A 19,514-nucleotide genomic window follows, 5' to 3' on the forward strand; every position below is an offset into this window, starting at 1 on the left:
CGGCTCTGGGTCGAAAGCGGGGGCGCGTACTCGCGCACATGCGCCGTGCCGTAATGGAACGAGGAATACGTGGCGCGACGCGGCTTACCGGCCGGGCCGACGCCGCTCGGCCGTGTCTGGCCTCTCCAATCCTCTCCCCCCCTCTCTAACCGCATGTCATAGATTATCCATTTACTCTCTCGCACTAGGTTCTGCACAAAGTACACAACATTTAATTGATACTGGAACATCAATATTTTAAACATAGCTGCACAACAGCAACGGTTTCACGTAATAAAATTATAAACAGCCGACCAGTTGCAATGGATAAAGAAATTCTTTACCTAGGTTTCGACAAACATAAATTTGTCTTCTTCAGAAGGTAGCTTAAGGACAATGAACATCATAGCTTACATTAGAAAAGTATAAAACTTATAAGCCAAGAATAAAATTTAACACAAATTAGAGAACTCTTGCCGGCCCGTGTGGCCGTGCGGTTCTAGGTGCTTCAGTCTGGAACCGCGTGACCGCTACGGTCGCAGGTTCGAATCCTGCCTCGGGCATAGATGGGTGTGACGTCCTCAGGTTAGTTAGGTTTAATTAGTTCTAAGTTCTAGGCGACTGATGACCTCACAAGTTAAGTCGCGTAGTGCTCAGAACCATTTGAACCATTTTTAGAGAAATCTTACATTACAGAAGTATGATAACGTCGACTGGTACTTACAAATTTACTCTAGTAAGGACTAATGTACCATCGCCGTTTTTACAATTGTCGGCATAGAGTAAGTAAACTGTTCACGTGCCGCCGTGGTGGTGCGAAGATGTGACGGCGAATACATGAGGAACTGATGAGCAGCTGACCGCCCATGGACCAATGGTCTATCAGCAGTGTTCAGAGGACGTTGCTGCGTAGGGCCTCTGCTGCAGGGGCCCGTTTCGTGCACCCATGCTGACTGCTGTTCATCTGCGACGGAGGCTGGAATTTGCACACCAATATTGCAATTGGACGTACACTGATTTGCGACACATGATCGCTTCAGATGAATGACGTTTCATGCACGATCAGACACATAGCCGTTGGCGTGTACGGCGTGAAACGGCTGAAAGGAAAAAACTGCAACAATCGACGGAAAGGTCCAGACCGAAGCATAGCGCAATGGTCAGCGTATAAAGCTGACGTGCAAAAGCAGCTTCGTATCTCGTCAAAGATAGCGAAATTTAATCAAAAGAGTTTAATTATTAATTTTACTGAGTCGATTGGTTTAAATGTAATTTTTTATTTCTGATACTTTTCTGCGTCATTTTCGTCGCCGTATTGATTTTTTTGTTTGTTTTAATTTTTCTTCCTATCACTGTTTTTTTCGTTTGGAATCTATCTGTATCCCCTATAATCTGCAACCAAGTGCCAGTGAGGACTGCTCATCGATTGGTAAAGCGGCAGCTCGTATAGCCTTTGTGAAGACACTTTGGGGTACCGAATGATACAGAAGGAATTAGTCTGCTATTAGCACTGAAAATGAATTTTTTGTGTGTTGAGTTTGCTCGTAGAGGCTAGCTTTACTCGCCGAGAAACAAAGTGATGGAGATATTAGTTCTGCCGCAGATTGTTGACCGCTTTTTACTGGAATACATTGGACGTCACGAGATTGTGGTTAGGTTAGGACATGAGTTACAAAACGTGTCGTCTACCGCAGTTCAGTCATTGGTCTCTTAAAATCAGCTGTCGACAGAGCATCTCGCATTTCCGACATACATCCCGGCGACCACTTCCAACATTGTTCCGAGCTACACATTAACAACATTTGTGAAATCACACGCCCTGTTTGTCACCTGTAACTGAGCGGAAGTCAGCAGCCAATGCTGCAACACTGTTGCCGTGACAGAAGTAAACCATCAAGTAATTTTAAAAGAACTATACTTCATAAGTCATTTACATTCTCCTGAATGGAACAGAGGGAAAAAAGTGTGGCACAACGTGACTAAAAGAAGGGATCGGTTGATAGGACACATCCTAGGGTATCAAGAAACCGCAAATTTGCTAATGGGAGGGAGGGCATGTGGTTGAAACTGAAGAAAACTAGGCTCCAGTATAGTAATAGAGTTCAAATGGATGCAGACTGCAGTAATACGGAGGTGGAGTGCCTTGCACTGGATAGATTAGCATGGACAGCTACATCAAAAGTCATCAGACTGCAGCCATAACAACACCAAGCTTAAAGATATATTTATGATGTTCTTTCTGCGTTATTACTTCCTCACGATAAACTGGTTACCATTTTAATTTTTCCAAAATATTGTTGTATTATTATCTGCATCGGCTTTGAATCCCTGTTGCTATGACATGTAAAGGTTTCTGTAGCGCGGTGCGTTACTAGGCATGTTCGGGTTTTATGTGCTCTACACTCACTTTTCTCAGGGGATTTCTTTAGTTTAACGTGGACTCCAGAGAAAGGCGCAGCTTAACATTTTTCACATTAACAAAAATATTGCCTGTGATGAGAAAAAGCTGTAAATGACATGAAAATTCATAGGAGATACTGACGAATGTGTTCCTGTCCTTTTGATTAATAGCCTAACACTTACCCATCGCATTACACAATTGTGAAAGACGTCTGTCAATCCTTAACTTTACGCAACTAATTTCATTTTGCTCATGTACTTTATTGTTTTTTTTTCAGATCGTCAGAAGACTCTAAATAACGAATTTGTGTAGCCTGGTCTTAGTCATTAATTCACTCCACAGTTCTCCCACCTTTCAATAATTGCATCAAGAAGATAGTTGAAAAATCGAGAGTGAAATTGTTCTTAATTTCAAAAGCTTCGTATACTCATCTAATAACATATACAGGGTTTCTTGGCTGCTTTAAACGGATCCAATAATTACCACACGGATTTCTTTATATTCTCAGTGCTATAATTATTATTATTGTCTCGAGTGTGGTGTCATTGTACCTGCTAAGTATCTCAACTAGCGGTGTGTCTGTTACACCATAATAACTGACTCATGGGAAACAGAAAAAAATGGAGATCATGATCAGTGTGAACTGATCGGAATTTTGGCTGCGTTTCTCTTGAATATTGTGAAGAGCAGGACATTTAGAAATGTTAGCAAGTGCCACTGTTCTCACATGCGTTTCTCTACCTCAATTTATTGCCGAACTCTTAACCCATTACTGGCCAGCATTACATTAATGGCACACGTAACAGAAATGGACTTCCACATATTTTTCGGGTAAAAATAACTTCTATAATCTTGTTATACTTATGTGAGGATTGTAGAACATATCTTCTTTCATTCTTTTGTTGCTGGCTATGAGAAGCAGTTGAATACTGGGAACCATGCGCATTTGCATTTAAACAGTTTTTCTACATCCTGAATTTCATCATACCATGAATTTAGAGTAAGTATAACTATTGCAATCATTTTCAGTTCAGATCCGAGAACTGTATATAGTTCCTTTATGAACTAACAGCCACACGTCGTGTATTTACATTCATGCAACAAAATTTTTTTATCGTAGGGGCATGTGCTAATCTTTCTGCCTTGCTTAAAATGACGCTAAGCCCTAATAAGAGTACTTTACTAATTTTTACACATTATTCTATTATGCTAATTGGTGTTGTAATTTTCTTAGAGAATAAGGTTTTTGGGGTACTGGTGAGAGAAAATTGTATCCCCCAAAACTGCTCCATTCCTAAAAATAAGGAAATAGTGAAAGATGAGATGGTCTGTTTCTTTTCAAATGGCATGACAGATACGTTATTTCTGCAGTATCATATAAAAATCTAGCTACTAACGTTAAACGATTTTTTCAGCGATCAAGGAAACACAAAAATTCTTTCAGTTCTCTGTCCTGACAGCATACGAGGACATGGGTGGAACTGGTCGAATGGATTAAAATATGAGTCAGTACGCGATAAATATGTGCAACTGGAAATAGTACTGAGCTCTTTGTAGTTGTTTATTAGAGATCACTGTACACAATGGCCGAATACTCTATCGCAAAAATGGAAATACTACGGCTTATGTAAATTTTCGAACAGAAGTTGTGCAGGTTTGGCTGAGGAGGTATGCGACGCCATCGAAAGAACCTGGACGAAAATCGTACTCCATTACTGTAATCGATGAGCTCCAGTTTGATCGAACTCAACAGAAGGAGATGTATATTAATAATGTTTAAGGTATCAATACACGAAAAGTAATGTGGGATTATATGCCTACTGTATTGTTGCCTAATCATGCCAAGCAATTTGTTGATTTTGTTTTTGATTTCTAATTTATACTCATGTTTAATTTATTTCTTCCAATGTGTTTTCCTCTCCGTAGTGTTTATTGTTACAAATACAGCGCGGTACGCATACATTTTATAAAACTGGATATACTGAACATATGTTTGTATCACCTCTCCTCCTAAACCACTGGACCCAACATCGTTCACATATTACTTACAGTCTGAAAAGAATCGCTCTGAGGGTAAGAACCACCTACCTATCAAAGGGGTGGAGGGGTGAAAAAACCGCTTAGCCTAAAACGTTTGAATACTACCTATACTCTATAATATCAATATTTGAGAATGGGAGCACTTAGTTGCAACAAACTTTACACACAATTCCAAACCTCTACGAAAGCTTTACTCGCTGAGAAACTCGCCAATAATGAAAGGAAATACGTTTATCGCTTACTGCATTTTCGCTGTTCTTGCAGTAAAACTATCGCGTGACGTTTTAATTTATTACTTCTTTGTTACTAACTGTATTAGCGACACATTTTGCAGACAGTAATCACATATACCACTGAATGTACCAGCATACAAGAGGATCTTAAGATACTCCACCACTTCCAAAAATCAGACAGAATGGATTTAATGGAAAAGCTGGCAATTTTTGTAGGTAAGAAAAGGAAGGAGGCAGAATTCTTAGTGACAAACTAAACATACAGTCACTTAATTTTTTCAAGTATTTCTCCTGCGCATGATAACTGCAATAATTTCCATGAATATTTACGTATCACTCCGTCGATTCTAGTCAACATCTACTATAACAAAATAGAAGCGTAATCGATAATCCAATAGTCAATAATGGCAAAATTATTTTTATAACTGACAAGTTTAGGTATATAATGCGATCCTTAGAAAATGTAACAACTACGACTGCATATAAGCTCTTTGTGAAACCGTAATGTAATGTCTCTGTGGCATGTTTTGATTACAAAAACAAACAGTGTAAGTGATGTTTTATGTATGTATGATATTCTGTTTAATGGAGGAAGTGCATTACTTGTAAACAAAGAATCAAAAATATCATCTCTAAAACCAGCATATTAAAAACATTCCAAGACTCATATGTCCAATTTTCCAATTGCAGTATAACCTCAAAAAGACAACTACAGTGCAAACGACGCGGAGAATCGCACATTTAAACATCACGAAAATATTTATGTAAAAATTTTCACTTGATAATGAGAAAAAATTCTAAAAACGCAGTGTGCTAAGTATGAAAAAATAAGTAATTGGTGCAGTTTTTCATTACTTAAATCATGAATAGCACAATTACAAGCTTTCCAAAATATCGATTATGAAGAAGTTTCGTAAAAGTTTGAAATTGTATGTAAACGCTGTTGCAGGTAACTAAGTTCTCTCATTCCCAGACATTGAATGAGTAAACTCTGAGTAATTTGTGCGTAGTGATTTATGCTGCTTCAAGACACGTACTTAATTTGTGACTATGATATGTCTTACTGTGTTAAGCGTTTAACATAAGGCTACACCTCTTACTGATTAGATTACTATGGCATTTTCAATTTTTAAATTCAGTCAGTAATTTATGAAATACTTAAAATTGTTGTTGCGTCTGAGAGCTGATAAATCAACCTGCAACTGGTCCTGATGCCATAAACCAGATTAGCCGCATATAATGTACTGTAGATGCTTGTATGGCCATCATATAATTACGGAACTTTTACCTGTATCATAAGTACTTGCTGTCTTAGAGAAGAATTACACATCTGGTTGTTGGCAAATATTGCCTTGGAATATAAAATAATCATTTAGCCCAGAAATAACTAATGTCGTTCTGTAAGTTCTACAACCCAAGACTGCGAGAAATCTTGCGTATTCTAATTGTATTGACAGTGGGAAATTTAGGTTATAAGAATAATATAGTGCGATCTAATGTACTCTAAATTGTCTCATGACAGTGAGATGAGGTCGCAAGACTAATAACGCAATAAATGTCGCAATGAAATGCATGTAGCGGAAAACACGAGATGGCGAGATGTCAGCGGATTCACACAACATAAAAACGTAAACATATTTCGTGACAATGAAAGCGCTCGTACAAAACTCTACTCAGGTGTGTCGAAGAAAGTCAGTAATGAATTTGGAAACAAAAATGCCTGGCCACTTAAGTGCTTTAAAATAAAGCGAACTGCAAATGTTCTAAGTAATACTTTCATTACAGCCGCGGTATCGTATCTGTTTGTGAGCAGCACCAGTATAAAAAAGTAATCACGGACACACATTGACTGTCATGTGCAAAACTGAAATTGTTATTGGTATTTGTTTATGAGGTGAATCTGAGGTCGGTTTCCGACGTAGTTTACAGGCGTAATGTAACTAAATACCACCAACAATCACCGTTCCGAGGTTTTCATAGTTCACTTTATTTTTCATGCGAAAGTATGATCTTGAGATCCACAGACAATAATATGGCGAGAAGCCCGGCACGGTTAGCACTTTCTCGTGTTTTACGACGGCCGCTGGCGACCCTGCGTCGGTGAGAGCGGCGTCTGGAACAGGTACGCCCAACGGCCGGAGCACAAAGAACGCACTCCGATGCTTCCACCGAACACCTGCCCTTCCATTTCCGATGCGGCCAACATTCGACCTGAGCGCAACTCCTTCGTACAATGTCTCACATCTAGTGTGACTGCGCGAGAAGTCTACGTACCAAATAAAAATTTTACTGCTGGCAATGAAAAAAACCGGTTCAACAGAAATCGGGCGCAGTAGTTATAGCACTACTTTGGCACGGTAGCCGAGTTTCCGTGACCGCTGACGACAAATTTGGTGGCTACCGACACAGCACGCTTTACACTCGCTTCAAGGTTGAGTATTACGAATTATTTTTTTATATTATTCCAAAACATTTTACAGTCAAACGATGTCACTTACATTTGTATTGCTAACAAGGTGCCCCTTAGGAAAGTAATCTGCCGTAATATTGGTGACACATGCCTCAGATTACAACTGTTTCAGAAACTTCACCAGTGCGATAAATTTGCAATGAGATTGCAAGATGGGCAACGGATATTGCCACTCGATTGGCAATAGCGTCATGTGGTTATTTCCACTCCGTGCGCGTCCCCGGTCATGGATTCACTACATTTAATAATTCGAAAATAATCACGAAGAAATTAAACTGCTTTCGGCATTCAAAAACTCTGGGTGTTAAATAGCTCATATACGATGTAGTTACTTTGAAAAAAAAAACTTTAAAATGATAATTATAAAATTATCAAATGTGATGTTTTGCTTTGTTTCTCTCAGTGAGCTTTAACGGAAAACCTCTAAAGGGCAACTGCACCAATTTGGACTTTTTCTTAGCATGTTCCGATCACATCCACAATAGCAGTGCATATAAAACATTATGCAGATTGTTTTTTATACTGATCATAAATTTACGATTTCATACACACTGTCTTCTGACACTTACCTGACGCAAAATATTTACTATACAGCAAGATTATAGTGATACCTGATGGAAGTGTTTACTTCGGTATTTGCAATTGGTAAGTTTCAGGAAAAAAATATAATAAAGTAAGACGAACTGCTGGACAACAACATAAATCTATATCTAGATGATAGTAACGTCATCCATCTACTTCAGTTTATTGCTAATACTACTGCACGTCGTATGGTTGTTCGGAATCACATACAAAACCAACAGTTATACTACGCACACTATGATGCCAATATTAAATAAAAAGATAACTGGAAATCATTTCAAGTTACCCCGTTTTTTCAAGTAACCTTAATTTATAGTACTGTTCTTACATGGTATTCACAAGAATTAAAAACCTGTAATTCGATATGATCCTATTACTAAATTTAAACTCAATTGTGAGTGTTTCCACACTTACGTAATTGGCTATGTATGTACACGGATGCAACATTCACAGTAAATATGGAAAATACATCCCGTGATTTCTTTACAGAAAGAACCATTCTTCAAAGTCTCAACAATACGCATAATATGCATACTTCAACTACCAGGACATTTCGGTGCTGCTTCCGTTCTCACATCTTTTCTAATAACACGTGTGGAAACTCCCCAGACTCTTGCAGTAATAGTAAATTTCTTAGCTCAGGTGAGTGTCAGCAGGCAGAGGGTGTGAAATTCGTAAATTCATGACCAATATAAGGGAACACTCTGTATAATGTTTTAATTGCCCTGCCATCATGCTTCTGATCGTTACATCACGGAAAAAATCCAAATTAGTATCGTTACCGTTTGCGAGTTTTCCGTTAAAACTGACTGCGAGGAACAAAGTAAAACATTACAGTTTGATAATTTTATAACTGATCTTTTTAAACGTATTTTTTTCCAAACTCATTCCATCATATATAGCCTATGTAATAGAAAGTGTTTTTGAATACAAAAACAGTTTCGTTTCTCCATGCATATTTCTTAATTATTGAATGTAATGAACCGGTCTCTGTGGCCGTGAACGTGGGCAGAGGGGAAATATCCACTCGAATGGTAGTATCCACTGCCCGCAAATGCCATGTGGAAGAAGTAAATACCTAAAACTAATAAATATCTGCACCTCGGGAAAACTTCCATCAGTTATAAAAAATCTTACATCTTACTAGCATTTTAAGAACTTCAATGCTAATCGAATACTATCCTCTTCTGTCACACCATACATTAATTCATATCTACGTTCAATTTTTATCTCATGTGACAGTTTCCTCTATGAGAAATTATTGTAAAAGGAATACAGTCGGCATATTTTATTAGGAAATATACCTATGTCTTTATATTAACTATAAACGTCTTTTTCGGTAGACTGTAATGATATCTCATTTTTGACATTCAAATAACACAAAAAAACGTGAAGTTGATAATTTAATGACCAATTGGATTTGGTACAAGTTTATACATTTTAAAGTCAATTTCAGCTTTAGTACGTTGTTGAAATACGTAGATCTTTTCGAGGTCATGCTTTTTAAGTAAAGAGCTTGTACTCTCCACAGTGACATGACAAAATTATGATACACCCTACCTCGCTTTGTTGACACGGCGTTATTTAATAGTTCTAATATTAACAGTGTAACTCATAAAAAATTCGAGTTTAAAGCCAAGCGTTTTATGCATTGTTTCCTACTATTATCTAAAGCTCATGGGTAATTTTTGAAACAAATGCACATTTGCCATAATGTAGTTATACTTACAACTGAGAAAGAAACGACATTCTATGCTGATATCGAACACTACTTCCACGTGACGTTTCCCGCAATAACTCTACAAAACGGATTTTACGAAGAGTTGTTCTTGCCTAAAATCACTCTGCTCAGTACTATCGCAAAACTTGACCTTATCATGTTTACGAAATATGTGAGTTGTTTGCTGCAGGCCATTGAAAGGTAAACTACCAACGTATGGAATCGACAACATTTTGTTATATGAAATAGACTTGACGACTGTGATGGTATATTTTCCGCACACGCATGGAGTAAACAGCGGTTACGCCACATAACGGACTCTGTTTTGAAAAGAAAGCTTCTTATTGGAAGTTTCTGCTACACAGTTTGAGAAGTAGTGCCTGGTTCGTAAAAATAAATGCACGATTGTTTTCCTGTTCTTCAAGTATGAATTTAGATACATTATAAATCTATTTATCCACCTGCGATGGAAAATCTGCTAAATACCAGTCGTGATGGGTGAACCTCCTCTTATCCCGTTAAATACTTATTTCTACACAAATATCATAACAGTTTATATTTTATGCCTAATTTAGAATTTTGATACGACAAAGCACAATTTTTACATAGTACTTAACTGAAAATGAACAATTTCTGGCTTAAAAACAATGTACTGCCTGCATGTACACTTCAGTTTTATTTCCGAATTTAGGTAGTGAGTTTCTTGCCTTGTGGAGAGTCCACACGTCGCAGCATTCATATACATGGCCAATATTTAGTGGTAGAAATGCGGAAGTGGCCAAATATCTGTTTTAAAAACCGTAATGGCACTTAGCACATTTCGAACTAAATGACCAACACACGAGCAAAGGAACCAGTGACTACCATTTCATTCAATAAAATGAAACTGGTATCGTAAGGTACTACTTTTGGAGGCATATAATATTCCGGAATTAATAAAGTATTACATAGCAACTACGGATAGGATGGCCTTGAAAATGAACTAAATGTAACGGCCCTGACTTCCGTACGTTCAGTGACATATTCAAACATTTTTAGGCAACAAAATGCAATTAAATATTTTTATCACGTTCTTCGAAACGCATCTCAGTGATAAAAACACGTTCATACCTCGCAATGCATGCACCACCTTTGGAAGTATCCTTTTGCGACACCATGACAATGTACAATGAGTTAATTTCTTTGAGATATGATGAAAAGTAATATGCTCCTATTGGACGAAGTGAATAGCTGTGTAGGTTCTGTATTACAGAAGCAACCAACTCAGCACTTTGAAAAGTAGTGGCACATAACAGTTGAATGATGGGATCACAACAAAGCGAATTTACAGACTTTAATAACATATGCATAAAATTCATAATTCCATTTCTAGTTACAACAGAAATCTGTCTTCTGTGAGACTGAATTAAAATACTTTTTTTCTGTATTTTTAAAGAAAAGTGAAGGAAACTAAAAAAGCGAAGGGCATCTACGGTAGCGAAAATTTACTTCGAAGAATCTAAAAGGGAACAATTTTTTTTTTTCGTGCAGTTGCATGAAAGACGTTACTTGAAAACAGCGTATTATTGTCTCCTGTTTTCATTGCCAATTAATAGAGGTATCAGTTTGAAATACCACAGATACAATGAAAAAAAGTCAGAGGTTCTCTTTACTACATCATAAATTTTATTAGAATAGCATAAACTGATAATTTAAAAACGTTCATTATGGTACTTATAACAAGAGGTAGATTACAATGAAAATGCGAGAATGTCCGAGGTTGTAGGAAGAAGTCAACTTTGACAATCACAGTTAACGTCCCTTTATTATAGTGACCGCGGACGCGTAAGTGAATCCTGTAGTAATAAAAATGTGTAGGTGTTGGAACAAAACTAGTTACTGCGCTGTACATGTATGAATAAGAGATACAATATTATTTTCCAGCTATACCCGTAGCATTCATATCTTATATCCAGAGAGATATCACGATTCTTCATGTATCATAGTTAAAACTTTGTGTAATATTTTTATGAACATAAGGTAGAAGCGTGGCGTAAAATATTAAATTGCGGCAGTCACCCACATCACAAGTATTAAAATATGAATTAAATTGTTTGGCAATATGGTGCGCCATTAATTAAGCTGAAGAGCTGCTAGCGCTAAAAAATATAAAACACGAAAGAATATTGTAATATTGCAGAGCGTTTTGTAACCTCGTAGTGTGAAAATAAATAAATTATTTGCGTGGTTTTTACAAATTATAATTAAACCTCTGCAATATGCGTGAAATATATCCCACACTGATTCACAGCGAGCAAGAAAGTCGCGAATAAATGTGGTTTCGTCACGTTTTTCACGCGGCTTATTTTTTGAAGTGAGAAGCTTCATTTAACTTTCAGCCGGTAGAGGGCAGCACGGTACAGGTCGCATGTGCTTCAGCGCAACGGCGACGTATTGTATACAGAAAACAAACCGTATCTATGGACAAAACTAAACAGAAGGTATGCATTAGAACTATTCATATCCACTTACATATTGTCTTAAGAATATGTATGGAATGCATTCGTTTTTCTCTGCTTTCTTCCGTCATCTAAATTTTTTTACAGAGTTTATTGCTGGTGTACAAAGCGTCTAAAGTAACTAGACTACACATCTACTTACCACGAATTTTCATTGGCCTATTACTGCATCTGAAGTTTAGAACAATTAATGGCGAGTGCAAATAGTATTTCCTACGTACTCTGTGTAAGTTGTTCGATGAATATAAGCCAATTTTTTTTAACTGATGACAACTGACTAGAAATTTAGTACATATGTTTGAAACGACCTGATTCTGGCATCAATTTTATGTCCTGAAACGAAAGCAATGACTTTCTCTTGCAGACAATGCCCATTACCTTAATGTAACAGTGGGGTCATCTGTTAGGTCTAACCTCTAAAAATTGTGTAATTAGCAGTGTTATTGAGAGATCAGAGAATGAAATTTCACGTTTTATTCTTTATTTTTCTGTATCCGGATATCTTGTGGCTTAGAAAAGAAAGCTTCATTTCTCGTAAACGTAAGATGAAACTTTATCAACATCAGTACAGTAGCTACATCGCAGTCGGAAGGTAAGAAGTAAAAATAAGTTCGAGATTTCTTCGTAGGCCTATGTATAATGATATAATCTTGACATAAAATGATAGCCTTAAGATTAAATCAAGTTCTTTCGTATGTGGCTGCTGAGTCGAAGATGAACCTGTCAGACTTGCGTATCCCTATTGGTTAATCTAGGCTAAAAATGATCGTCTCCCTTCCCTTGTAATTACTAGTACAGCTTGATAATTAGAATAAAATACAAAGTAAATAGAAATTCTTTCTCCTTGACGATTTCGCAGATGATATTGTAAGTGGATAACTGCGAGTGTGAAAAGTTTTATTTTTGTCTAGGAGTTGACACGCTCCACATTATAGCCAGATATCAAGAATTTTTTCGTAGAAGATGAATTAATTGGATTTGTTCCTCACTTTCAGTAGTACCTGAATCTGAATTATTTCTGTAGGTGTATTTCATATTCTCTTCGATTGTAACCTTTACTTGCACCGTAATTAACTATTACTAGTGAATTATTTCCAACTTCTTAGCTTTGTTAGCTAAATTTGTTTCTCATACTTAACGTTCATTTTATTATTTAACAATCTCTAAATACGTAACTGACATTCTAAATGTACAGGGACCATCAAAGAGTCATTGTGACTATAGCCAGTACTTTCCGTTCAGACGTGTATGCGTGCAAACGTCCTTGTGTGTCAATTTCTTCTCTCGTTTATAAGTCATTTTGTCCTTAGCATGTTCAAGAATTTTTATGTGATAACTTTGTATACTGAATGTGGTAATCAGTGGGGAACAGGATTAATTACACCTAAACAAATTTTGAACGGGTTATAATTGCATTTTTGATTTCGCTGTTGTTACTTTCGAAAGCTGATCTGGAAAATCATATAGTCTGCAAACTAAGTTTTTCAGTGAAGCACAGGCTTAACAATATGACTGCTTCAATGTAATTATTAATTGTTTTACAGTGTTTTGCGTGATTAATTACAGAAAGTGATCATTAAGACACTCATAATGTAGCACACTTGTTGCAAAATTTGGGGGGACATCTGGCGACCTTACTGGCCAAGGTAGGGTTTGGCAAGTACAAAGCTAAGCGCTGGAAACTTTCTCCGTGTGCAGTCGGGCAGTATCTTGTTGAATGTAAGTCCAGGATGGCTTGCCATGAAAGGCAACGAAACGGGGCGTAAAACGGCTAATAATGCTATATACGAGTAGCAGTCTTGACTTCTTTATAAGTTACTCATGATTTACTCTATCGTAGCTGCTGAAACCAATATGAAAGGTCGAACAGACAATTTGGATGCGGACAGAAAAGTTACGCGACTAGCACACACTGTGTCTTTGCTAGATTCATTTTTCCACAAAGACAATGGTAATGTCCTCTGTATGATATTGTAATGAGACCTATGCAGGCAACAAAAACTGTTCGAACTCAATCTCATTTGACTTAAGCCTGTAGAAAAAATTAATAATCCAACACCGAACCGCATTCAAGAATAACTTTGAGCAATTTTCTCGCAGGTGTAGCTTTTATCCCATGGCATTATATTACTACACATCCCACTTTTTGCTCTTGATTTCATAGTCTTTTCTATATTTTAACTGAAGTATCACAGTACTTTTAATAACCATTATATCAGATCTCATTATTATTATTAAGTAGCGCAAACGATTGATTTGAACATCACAGAGCTTTACTAGGTCAAGTTCTACTGGAGGTGAAATTAACTTGTCTTGACATTTGATCTGACTTACCAGCCAGTTATAGGACAATCTACAGTTTAACGTGGACTGCGAACCAAGATGCAGCTTCGCATCTTTCATACACGTAAATCATTGTTAGAAGAGAGAGAAGTGATAAGTGTAAGAAAATAAATCCTAGTACTTAGTGAGAACTGAAATCCAGATCTTTGAAGTACGACTTTCACCAATTTAGCCACCGAGTCACGTTTATTATTATTATCATTCTTTCCTTTCTCAGACGTTATGTCTGGTTAAAAATGGAAAGTGACGCGGACCTTGATCAAGCGTGACTTCCTTTTAACTGTACGGTAGTATGTTACATTGCATTTAGGAACTTTCGGGTAACTGAACATGTATCAACAATTACAGATTTCTGTAGCTGTATATATACGTTTGGATGTGGCTGTATTGCGTTGATGTACTGGTGGATATTGTGTGGTATGACTCCTGTAGTTGATAGTATAATTGGTATAATGTCAACTTTATCCTGATGCCACATGTCCTTGACTTCCTCAGCCAGTTGGATGTATTTTTCAAATTTTTCTGCTGTTTTCTTCTGTGTATTTGTTGTATTGGGTATGGATATTTCTATTAGTTGTGTTAATTTCTTATTTTTATTGGTGAGTATGCTGTCAGGTGTGTTATGTGGTGTTGTTTTATCTGTTATAATGGTTCTGTTCCAGTATAATTTGTATTCATCGTTCTCCAGTACATTTTGTGCTGCATACTTGTATGTGGGAATGTGTTGTTTTATTAGTTTATGTTGTATGGCAAGTTGTTGATGTATTATTTTTGCTACATTGTCATGTCTTCTGGGGTATTCTGTATTTGCTAGTATTGTACATCCGCTTGTGATGTGATCTATTATTATTATTATTATTATTATTATTATTATTATTATTATTATTACTATCGTTATTATTATTATTATTATTAGTATTACTAATGCAGTGATTACTAATACTTTATTTCTGCGTTGCCTAAATATAATTACAATTATTTGTTGAGGCATTATAGCCTTTCATTCTCAGAATGCTCCTGAAATAAAAATAAAATAAATATCATCTAAGCAGCAGAAAGCTTTATTTCCACATTCTGCTATCAATTGTGAAGAGCTAAGGAATTCAAAAATATAAATGGTTTCTCAGAAACACTTTTAACAATCGAGCTCAAATTTGGATCCTTGACAACTCCGCCAACATAATGCACGAATATTACATTACTGTCTTTGCCAAGGATATGAATCTGAGATGGTAATGACGTTATTGGTAAATGACAAACTGAATCGTACGGAAAAACTTGCAGTGATGAAAGCAAAAATATTAAAACTTGCGGATCGTGACTAACGTATGTAATCTTGTCACCTTGAGCTCCACGGTTGATGCTTGTTAATATTGATAAGAAATCACAACAGCTCATATTGATATGCATTTATTATGTTACGACCGGATTCGTTCGAACGAACATCATCATTAGGTTTCACCGAGAACAGTCTTCGTAACAAATCCCTGCAAAGTTGTATCAGTATCATAACTTAAGGAGTCTAGTTAATTTAGGTTACATGAAAGGAATCAATCTGTAACATGATCTGATTGAAAACCGTAAGAGGTTTTGGCCTTAGGTAAAATCAGTAAATGAGTCGAAATCCTCTATTCATTACTCAATGAAGACAGAAGCGGAAGATAATATGGAGAAGGCTGAATTACCGAATTCGGTCTTCCGAAATTGTTTCACCGCGGAAGTTTGTAATACGATCCCACCTTCCAATGATCGTACGGACGTCGAAATGAGAGACATTGAGATAAGTGTATCGCGGAACAGAAAAAGCAACTACAATCGCTTAGTAGTAGAAAGGTATCGAGACTATACAGCTGAGGTACCTGTAACATTCTACAAAGATTTTGCGAAAGAACTTCCTCCCCTTCTAGCAGGAGTTCGTCATACTTCGCTGGAGCAACGAACGATACCTAGGGTATGGAGAAAAGCGCAGGTCATTCCTGTTTTCAAGAAGGTTAGTAGGACGTATGGACATAATTATAGGCCTATATCGTTGAGTACAATCTTCTGTAGAATTATGGAGTATGTTTTATGCTTAAGAATTACGACGTTTTTGGAGAACTAAAATCACCTCTATAAAAATCAACATGTATTCAGCAAATGGAGATCTGGTCCTCCACGACATCCATAGCGCTGTAGACAACGACGTTCAGGTTGATGACGTGTTTCTTGAGTAAAAGAAGGTATTTGGTACCGTCCTGCTCTGCCGTCTAGTGAAAAAAATACGAGCTAACGAGTATCGGACCGACTGGATTCAGGACTTAACGGAACAAAATCTACAGATGTAAAGGTGACTTTCGGAAGACCCTGCCCACAATGCTCCAGGAATCTCTCACCGTGTGAGGGCGGGTATCATCTTGCTGAAATGTAAGCTCAAGATGGCTTGTCATGAAGGGCAATAAAACGGGGTGTAGAATATCATCGACGTAACGCTGTGCTGTAAGGATGTCGCAGAAGACAACCAAAGGGATTCTGTTATGCAATGATATGACGGAAAATTGGACAGTATCTGGCACGATATCCCTCAGGACGACACCCAACAGCTATCAAGCAGTGCCAAGCCGAATAACTGCTTGAGTAAGAGCCAGAGGTGGATCAACGCGTTATTGACCTTCTCAATTTGTAAAGCTCTTTCTCTTGAATAAATCATGAAATTTTTCTGAAACTGTAATCCTTTGTTCGTCTATACATTTACATCACATTTACTGATTTCCATCCCATTCGAACAATTCCTTCGTGGTGCGTTGTTTTATTTTTTGGGTCTCAAAGAGTATGTAAACGATCTATTAGAAACCATCGGAAGCTCTTTAAGGCTATCTGCACATAATATGGTTGTCTATAAAAAATTAGCAACGCCAGAAGACAGTACCGCTTTGTAAAATAACCAACAGATGACGGATGATATTGTAATCTCTGGCATGTAACATATTGCGCATACATTGTTGTTGTTGTGGTCTTCAGTCCTGAGACTGGTTTGATGCAGCTCTCCATGCTACTCTATCCTGTGCAAGCTTCTTCATTTCCCAGTACCTACTGCAGCCTACATCCTTCTGAATCTGGTTAGTGTATTCATCTCTTGGTCTCCCTGTACGATTTTTACCCTCCACGCTGCCCTCCAATACTAAATTGGTGATCCCTTGATGCCTCAGAACATGTCCTACCAACCGATCCCTTCTTCTAGTCAAGTTGTGCCACAAACGCCTCTTCTCCCCATTTCTATTCAATACTTCCTCATTAGTTATGTGATCTACCCATCTAATCTTCAGCATTCTTCTGTAGCACCACATTTCGAAAGCTTCTATTCTCTTCTTGTCCAAACTATTTATCGTCCATGTTTCACTTCCATACATGCCTACACTCCATACAAATACTTTCAGAAACGACTTCCTGACACTTAAATCTATACTCGATGTTAACAAATTTCTCTTCTTCAGAAACGCTTTCCTTGCCATTGCCAGTCTACATTTTATATCCTCTCTACTTCGACCATCATCAGTTATTTTGCTCCCCAAATAGCAAAACTCCTTTACTACTTTAAGTGTCTCATTTCCTAACCTAATTCCCACAGCATCACCCGACTTAATTCGACTACATTCCATTTTCCTCGTTTTGCTTTTGTTGATGTTCATCTTATACCCTCCTTTCAAGACACTGTCCATTCCGTTCAACTGCTCTTCCAAGTCCTTTGCTGTCTCTGACAGAATTACAATGTCATCGGCGAACCTCAAAGTTTTTATATCTTCTCCATGGATTTTAATACCTACTCCGAGTTTTTCTTTCGTTTCCTTTACTGCTTGCTCAATATACAGATTGAATAGCAACGGGGAGAGACTACAACCCTGTCTCACTCCCTTCCCAACCACTGCTTCCCTTTCATGTCCCTCGACTCTTATAACTGCCATTTGCTTTCTGTACAAATTGTAAATAGCTTTTCGCTCCCTGTATTTTACCCCTGCCACCTTCAGAATTTGAAAGAGAGTATTCCAATCAACATTGTAAAACGTTTTCTCTAAGTCTACAAATGCTAGAAACGTAGGTTTGCCTTTCCTTAATCTTTCTTCTAAGATAAGTCGTAGGGTCAGTATTGCCTCACGTGTTCCAACATTTCTACGGAATCCAAACTGATCTTCCCCGAGGTCGGCTTCTACCTGTTTTTCAATTCGTCTGTAAAGAATTCGCGTTAGTATTTTGCAGCTGTGACTTATTAAACTGATAGTTCAGTAATTTTCACATCTGTCAACACGCGCTTTCTTTGGGATTGGAATTATTATATTCTTCTTGAAGTCTGAGGGTGTGTCGTCTCTCTCATGCGTCTTGCTCACCAGGTGGTAGAGTTTTGTCAGAACTGGCTCTCCCAAGGCTGTCAGTAGTTCTAATGGAATGTTGTCTACTCCCAGGGCCTTCTTTCGACTTAGGTCTTTCAGTGCTCTGTCAAACTCTTCACGCAGTATCATATCTCCCATTTCATCTTCATCTACATCCTCTTCCATTTCCATAATATTGCTCTCAAGTACATCGCCTATGTAAAGACCCTCTATATACTCCTTCCACCTTTCTGCTTTCCCTTCTTTGCTTAGAACTGGGTTTCCATCTGAGCTCAAAAAATGGTTCAAATGGCTCTGAGCACTATGAAACTCAACATCTTAGGTCATAAGTCCCCTATAACTTAGAAGTACTTAAACCTAACTAACCTAAGGACATCACACAGACCCATGCCCGAGGCAGGATTCGAACCTGCGACCGTAGCAGTCTCGCGGTTCCGGACTGAAGCGCCTAGAACCGCACGGCCACCGCGGCCGGCGGATGGGGGACTATTTTACCTCCGGAATATTTCACCTAAGAGGACGCCATCATCATTTAATCATACAGTAAAGCTGCATGTCCTCGGGAAAAATTACGGCTGTAGTTTCCCCTTGCTTTCAGCCGTTCGCAGTACCAGCACAGCAAGGCCGTTTTGGTTAATGTTACAAGGCCAGATCAGTCAATCATCCAGACTGTTGCCCCTGCAACTACCGAAAAGGTTGCTGCCCCCTCTTCAGGAACCACACGTTTGTCTGGCCTCTCAACAGATACCGCCCGTTGTGGTTGCACCTACGGTACGGCTATCTGTATCATTGAGGCACGTAAGCCTCCCCACCAACGGCTAGGTCTATGGTTCATAGGGGTGTGCGCATACATAGGAAAAGAAATCCACTACCGTACAACTGCACTA

The 19,514-nt window shown here is 37.9% G+C and overlaps 1 long non-coding RNA gene across 1 annotated transcript in view; it reads left to right on the top strand.

Annotated features, from left to right (window-relative positions):
• The first annotated feature begins 11,820 nt into the window (after nt 1–11,820).
• LOC124607341 overlaps nt 11,821–19,514 on the top strand; it is a 225,276-nt gene continuing 217,582 nt past the window's right edge. Inside the window, exon 1 of the long non-coding RNA XR_006978810.1 lies at nt 11,821–11,905. This is a non-coding gene — a long non-coding RNA (uncharacterized LOC124607341). The remainder of the gene's footprint in view (nt 11,906–19,514) is intronic.

This window comes from Schistocerca americana, chromosome 3 (assembly GCF_021461395.2).
Source record: "Schistocerca americana isolate TAMUIC-IGC-003095 chromosome 3, iqSchAmer2.1, whole genome shotgun sequence".
NCBI classification, from domain to species: Eukaryota; Metazoa; Arthropoda; class Insecta; order Orthoptera; family Acrididae; genus Schistocerca; species Schistocerca americana.